Here is a 6000-nt window from a genome sequence, read left to right on the forward strand (position 1 = left end):
AGTGAAATGTCCCACATCCGTAGGCGCAGACGTTTCTGACATCTGCTGGCTGCAGATATCAGAAACGTTGCTGGAAGCTATGTAGAAGCCTTCAAGAGGAGTCTGCATCACTACCACAGCGGCGTGCTACATCAACGAGTTTCTGATTAATATGTAAGCCAACGGGACGCCAACATCAACAGCCCAGTCCACCAGGCCATCAAAAGGGAAGCCTGGCCCTGTGCTAGACCACAAGAGTAATAAAAATCCCGAAATCAGTCACAGGTAAATCACAAGCAAAGGAGTGGTGCAACCTTGGGACTTCTGTAACTTATAGTTCGCCAAGCAGTCTATCAGTTTTAATAGGGACTTTGTACACGGGTACTAAGATTAAAACTTCACATCTGTAAACATTGAACTGTGTCTGCCACTTCTGCCGCCTCAGGTTTAACTCACTTGATTCCACCCTCGTCTACATTAACTTGCAGCTACCTGGTGAACATTACAACCAACAGAGTACCCAAGACTAGTCCTTATGGAACTCCACTTGTGACTGCTACCCATTCTTATTTCACATAATTTAATACAAGATTTGTTGGGATTTTTAAACCCTGGAGAGAGGTTAGCCACCCAGGATAACCCAAGAAACTGCGTCATCAAGGACTATCTGTTTCATTTCCATTGTGGTCCTTCAATCTTGTCCCCCAGAATGCCACCCGAACCAGTCGACTAACAACCAGGTACCTGCTTACTGTTAGGTAAACAAGGACAGCATGTGTAAGGTGACTAACGCCCAGACACCTACTTACTGCTAAGTGAACAGGAAAGGCAGGTGTGAGGTGACTTATACCCGGGTACCTACTCACTGCGAGGTGAACAGGGATAACAGGTGTAAGGAAATATGCCCAACATTTCCACCCGTGCCGGGGACTGAACCATGGACACTCAGTGTAAGGCGAGTGCGTTGTCAACTGAACCACGGGACACTGCTGACTGTCAGTCAGCCTTCCCTACAAGAGAGGATGTTAAAAAAAAAAAAAACGTTTTCCACCCATCTCACTACTCTCACGAACTCACTTATAATAAACTTATATTTACCGGAAATTCAACAATATCATCACGGTCAGTGATCATCCTTACAGATATATTCATCAAAAAAATCAAAGATTATTCTTAGCACAGAACAACAGGTTGTGATATTGAACAAATATTGATCACCATCATTTGCAACTTCGAACTGCAGCCAGGATTGTTACTTCCATTATTTCTCTCACTAGTCCAGTCAGATTGATGGATGGACTGTGTGGATCATGGAGGGAGTGTGTGGATCATGGAGGGAGTGTGTGGATCATGGAGGGAGTGTGTGGATCATGGAGGGAGTGTGTGGATCATGGAGGGACTGTGTGGATCATGGAGGGAGTGTGTGGATCATGGAGGGAGTGTGTGGATCATGGAGGGAGTGTGTGGATCACGGAGGGAGTGTGTGGATCATGGAGGGACTGTGTGGATCATGGAGGGAGTGTGTGGATCATGGAGGGAGTGTGTGGATCATGGAGGGAGTGTGTGGATCATGGAAGGAGTGTGTGGATCATGGAGGGAGTGTGTGGATCATGGAGGGAGTGTGTGGATCATGGAGGGAGTGTGTGGATCATGGAGGGAGTGTGTGGATCATGGAGGGAGTGTGTGGATCATGGAGGGACTGTGTGGATCATGGAGGGACTGTGTGGATCATGGAGGGACTGTGTGGATCATGGAGGGACTGTGTGGATCATGGAGGGAGTGTGTGGATCATGGAGGGAGTGTGTGGATCATGGAGGGAGTGTGTGGATCATGGAGGGAGTGTGTGGATCATGGAGGGAGTGTGTGGATCATGGAGGGAGTGTGTGAATCATGGAGGGAGTGTGTGGATCATGGAGGGAGTGTGTGGATCATGGAGGGAGTGTGTGGATCATGGAGGGAGTGTGTGGATCATGGAGGGAGTGTGTGGATCATGGAGGGAGTGTGTGGATCATGGAGGGAGTGTGTGGATCATGGAGGGAGTGTGTGGATCATGGAGGGAGTGTGTGGATCATGGAGGGAGTGTGTGGATCATGGAGGGAGTGTGTGGATCATGGAGGGAGTGTGTGGATCATGGAGGGACTGTGTGGATCATGGAGGGAGTGTGGATCATGGAGGGAGTGTGTGGATCATGGAGGGAGTGTGTGGATCATGGAGGGAGTGTGTGGATCATGGAGGGAGTGTGTGGATCATGGAGGGAGTGTGTGGATCATGGAGGGAGTGTGTGGATCATGGAGGGAGTGTGTGGATCATGGAGGGAGTGTGTGGATCATGGAGGGAGTGTGTGGATCATGGAGGGAGTGTGTGGATCATGGAGGGAGTGTGTGGATCATGGAGGGAGTGTGTGGATCATGGAGGGAGTGTGTGGATCATGGAGGGAGTGTGTGGATCATGGAGGGACTGTGTGGATCATGGAGGGAGTGTGTGGATCATGGAGGGAGTGTGTGGATCATGGAGGGAGTGTGTGGATCATGGAGGGAGTGTGTGGATCATGGAGGGAGGGACTGTGTGGATCATGGAGGGAGTGTGTGGATCATGGAGGGAGTGTGTGGATCATGGAGGGAGTGTGTGGATCATGGAGGGAGTGTGTGGATCATGGAGGGAGTGTGTGGATCATGGAGGGAGTGTGTGGATCATGGAGGGAGTGTGTGGATCATGGAGGGAGTGTGTGGATCATGGAGGGACTGTGTGGATCATGGAGGGAGTGTGTGGATCATGGAGGGACTGTGTGGATCATGGAGGGAGTGTGTGGATCATGGAGGGAGTGTGTGGATCATGGAGGGAGTGTGTGGATCATGGAGGGAGTGTGTGAATCATGGAAGGAGTGTGTGGACCATGGAGGGAGTGTGTGGATCATGGAGGGAGTGTGTGGATCATGGAGGGAGTGTGTGGATCATGGAGGGAGTGTGTGGATCATGGAGGGAGTGTGTGGATCATGGAGGGAGTGTGTGGATCATGGAGGGACTGTGTGGATCATGGAGGGAGTGTGTGGATCATGGAGGGAGTGTGTGGATCATGGAAGGAGTGTGTGGATCATGGAGGGAGTGTGTGGATCATGGAAGGAGTGTGTGGATCATGGGAGGAGTGTGTGGATCATGGAAGGAGTGTGTGGATCATGGAAGGAGTGTGTGGATCATGGAAGGAGTGTGTGGATCATGGAAGGAGTGTGTGGATCATGGAGGGAGTGTGTGGATCATGGAGGGACTGTGTGGATCATGGAAGGAGTGTGTGGATCATGGAAGGAGTGTGTGGATCATGGAAGGAGTGTGTGGATCATGGAAGGAGTGTGTGGATCATGGAAGGAGTGTGGATCATGGAAGGAGTGTGTGGATCATGGAGGGAGTGTGTGGATCATGGAAGGAGTGTGTGGATCATGGAAGGAGTGTGTGGATCATGGAAGGAGTGTGTGGATCATGGAAGGAGTGTGTGGATCATGGAAGGAGTGTGTGGATCATGGAAGGAGTGTGTGGATCATGGAGGGAGTGTGTGGGGCAGGGACTGTGTGGATCATGGAAGGAGTGTGTGGATCATGGAAGGAGTGTGTGGGTCATGGAAGGAGTGTGTGGATCATGGAAGGAGTGTTTGGATTATGGAAGGAGTGCGTGGATCATGGAAGGAGTGTGTGGATCATGGAGGGACTGTGTGGATCATGGAAGGAGTGTGTGGATCATGGAGGGAGTGTGTGGATCATGGAAGGAGTGTGTGGATCATGGAAGGAGTGTGTGGATCATGGAAGGAGTGTGTGGATCATGGAAGGAGTGTGTGAATCATGGAGGGAGTGTGTGGGTCATGCAGGGACTGTGTGGATCATGGAAGGAGTGTGTGGATCATGGAAGGAGTGTGTGGGTCATGGAAGGAGTGTGTGGATCATGGAAGGAGTGTTTGGATTATGGAAGGAGTGCGTGGATCATGGAAGGAGTGTGTGGATCATGGAGGGACTGTGTGGATCATGGAAGGAGTGTGTGGATCATGGAGGGAGTGTGTGGATCATGGAAGGAGTGTGTGGATCATGGAAGGAGTGTGTGGATCATGGAAGGAGTGTGTGGATCATGGAAGGAGTGTGTGGATCATGGAAGGAGTGTGTGGATCATGGAAGGAGTGTGTGGATCATGGAGGGAGTGTGTGGGTCATGCAGGGACTGTGTGGATCATGGAAGGAGTGTGTGGATCATGGAAGGAGTGTGTGGGTCATGGAAGGAGTGTGTGGATCATGGAAGGAGTGTTTGGATCATGGAGGGAGTGCGTGGATCATGGAAGGAGTGTGTGGATCATGGAGGGACTGTGTGGTTCATGGAAGGAGTGTGTGGATCATGGAGGGAGTGTGTGGATCATGGAATGAGTGTGTGGATCATGGAGGGACTGTATGGATCATGGAGGGAGAGTGTGTGTTGATCATGGAAGGAGTGCGTGGATCATGGAGGGAGTGTGTGGGTAATGGAAGGAGTGTGTGGGTAATGGAAGGGGTGTGTGGGTAATGGTTGGAGTGTGTGGGTAATGGATTTGGTGTGTGGGTAATGGAAGGGGTGTGTGGGTAATGGAAAGGATGTGTGGGTAATGGAAGGGGTGTGTGGGTAATGGAAGGGGTGTGTGGGTAATGGAAGGGGTGTGTGGGTAATGGAAGGGGTGTGTGGGTAATGGAAGGGGTGTGTGGGTAATGGAAGGGGTGTGTGGGTAATGGAAGGGGTGTGTGTGGTTGGGGGATGGAAGTAATCAGATCTGACCTCAGTATCAAGGGTCCTTCACTAGCATCAACACCCAAGTCTTCAAGGGTACACACTAAGCTGGCCACTTGTGTTGGTGTTGCAAGCAAAGGTCCTGGGCATGGCGGCGTGTGTGTGTGTGTGTCGGGGGTATGTGGTGCCCACACGCCAGCAGGAGGAGTTGAGATCTCCCTTGACACACCTGAACCCAGCACACTGCCTCATCACCTAGCACCTAGGCACCTCACACCCTACAGTAGGGGCACTGAGGGCTAGGTGACCCTGCTTGCGGCACGATATCATACCCAGCTCTGAACACCTGGGCACCACCCCACTGCCAACCGCATGAAGTCTACCTGGAAACACTGTCTGCTCCATTTACATGGCCAAATGAAGTCACTATCAGCAATATTTGTGTACACTGAACGAAGATGAGAACATGCAAACGATTATGCAAATGAGTTAAGCAGTGGGAGAGTGTGACACCAATACTCAACAACCCTTCTTCAGTAGTGAGTGAAAGAGGAACCTACCTCGTAAACGCCACCTGTCAGGCTCTGAGAGCGTGCAGGGGAGTCAGGTGGTGAGTAGGGAGCGTGACGAGGCGGGCAGCAGCCACCTGCAGCAGAGGGAGAGGCAGGAGAGGGCGATGCAAGGGGCGCAGAGGAGAGGTGTACACACTACCGTGTCTGGCCACTACTGGCTCCACTCCTTCACCACTACCATGCTACCAGCTACCAGCCCTCCCTCCCTCCCTCCCTCCATCTCTCCTTCACTCAATCCTACTCCATCCTTTCCTCCCTCCCTCACTCCATCCAACTCCTTTCCCTTCCTCCATACCCATCCTGTGGGGGACAGTCCCCCCATATACCATATACTCATCCTGTGAGCGGCAGTAACTTCAGCCCACCCATCCTGTGTTTGAACATCGTACTACAGGTCCGGTCCCAGTCCAGGCCTCCTGGTTGATGTTCTAATCAATCAAGCTGTTAGTGCTAGTCGGACGCAAAACAACACATGCACTACAGCCTGACTGGTCAGGAAGTAACTTGAGGAACTCGGAACTCATCGCGCTCCTTATAGAAGACAACTAAGGGGTCTGTTGAAAAGTCTTGGTACCTTTGCACTGACTGAATTATCTCTTAGCGTACTCATGGCCTTCTCTTTCCAGTTGGTATCGGGCAATCTGCCGAGTCTCTTGCTTTCGTAGGGAGTGACTTCAATATGCAGATTTATATCAATCTCTGAAGATTTTTTTCCAGGTG

General features: G+C 51.2%; 1 protein-coding gene across 2 annotated transcripts in view; it reads right to left on the minus strand.

The window, feature by feature from the left end:
• Positions 1–5430, minus strand: part of LOC128696708 (BMP-binding endothelial regulator protein) — a 503091-nt gene extending 497661 nt beyond the window's left edge. The window contains exon 1 of one of the 2 annotated variants that reach the window (XM_053788079.2): positions 5269–5415. The gene's annotated coding sequence lies outside the window, so the exon portion shown is untranslated. Of the gene's footprint in view, positions 1–5268 lie in introns of both variants that reach the window. The other variant, XM_070094579.1, reaches the window with a different exon arrangement.
• Between the last annotated feature and the right edge of the window lie 570 nt (positions 5431–6000).

The sequence above is a fragment of the Cherax quadricarinatus genome, chromosome 46 (assembly GCF_038502225.1).
Source record: "Cherax quadricarinatus isolate ZL_2023a chromosome 46, ASM3850222v1, whole genome shotgun sequence".
Lineage (NCBI taxonomy): Eukaryota > Metazoa > Arthropoda > Malacostraca > Decapoda > Parastacidae > Cherax > Cherax quadricarinatus.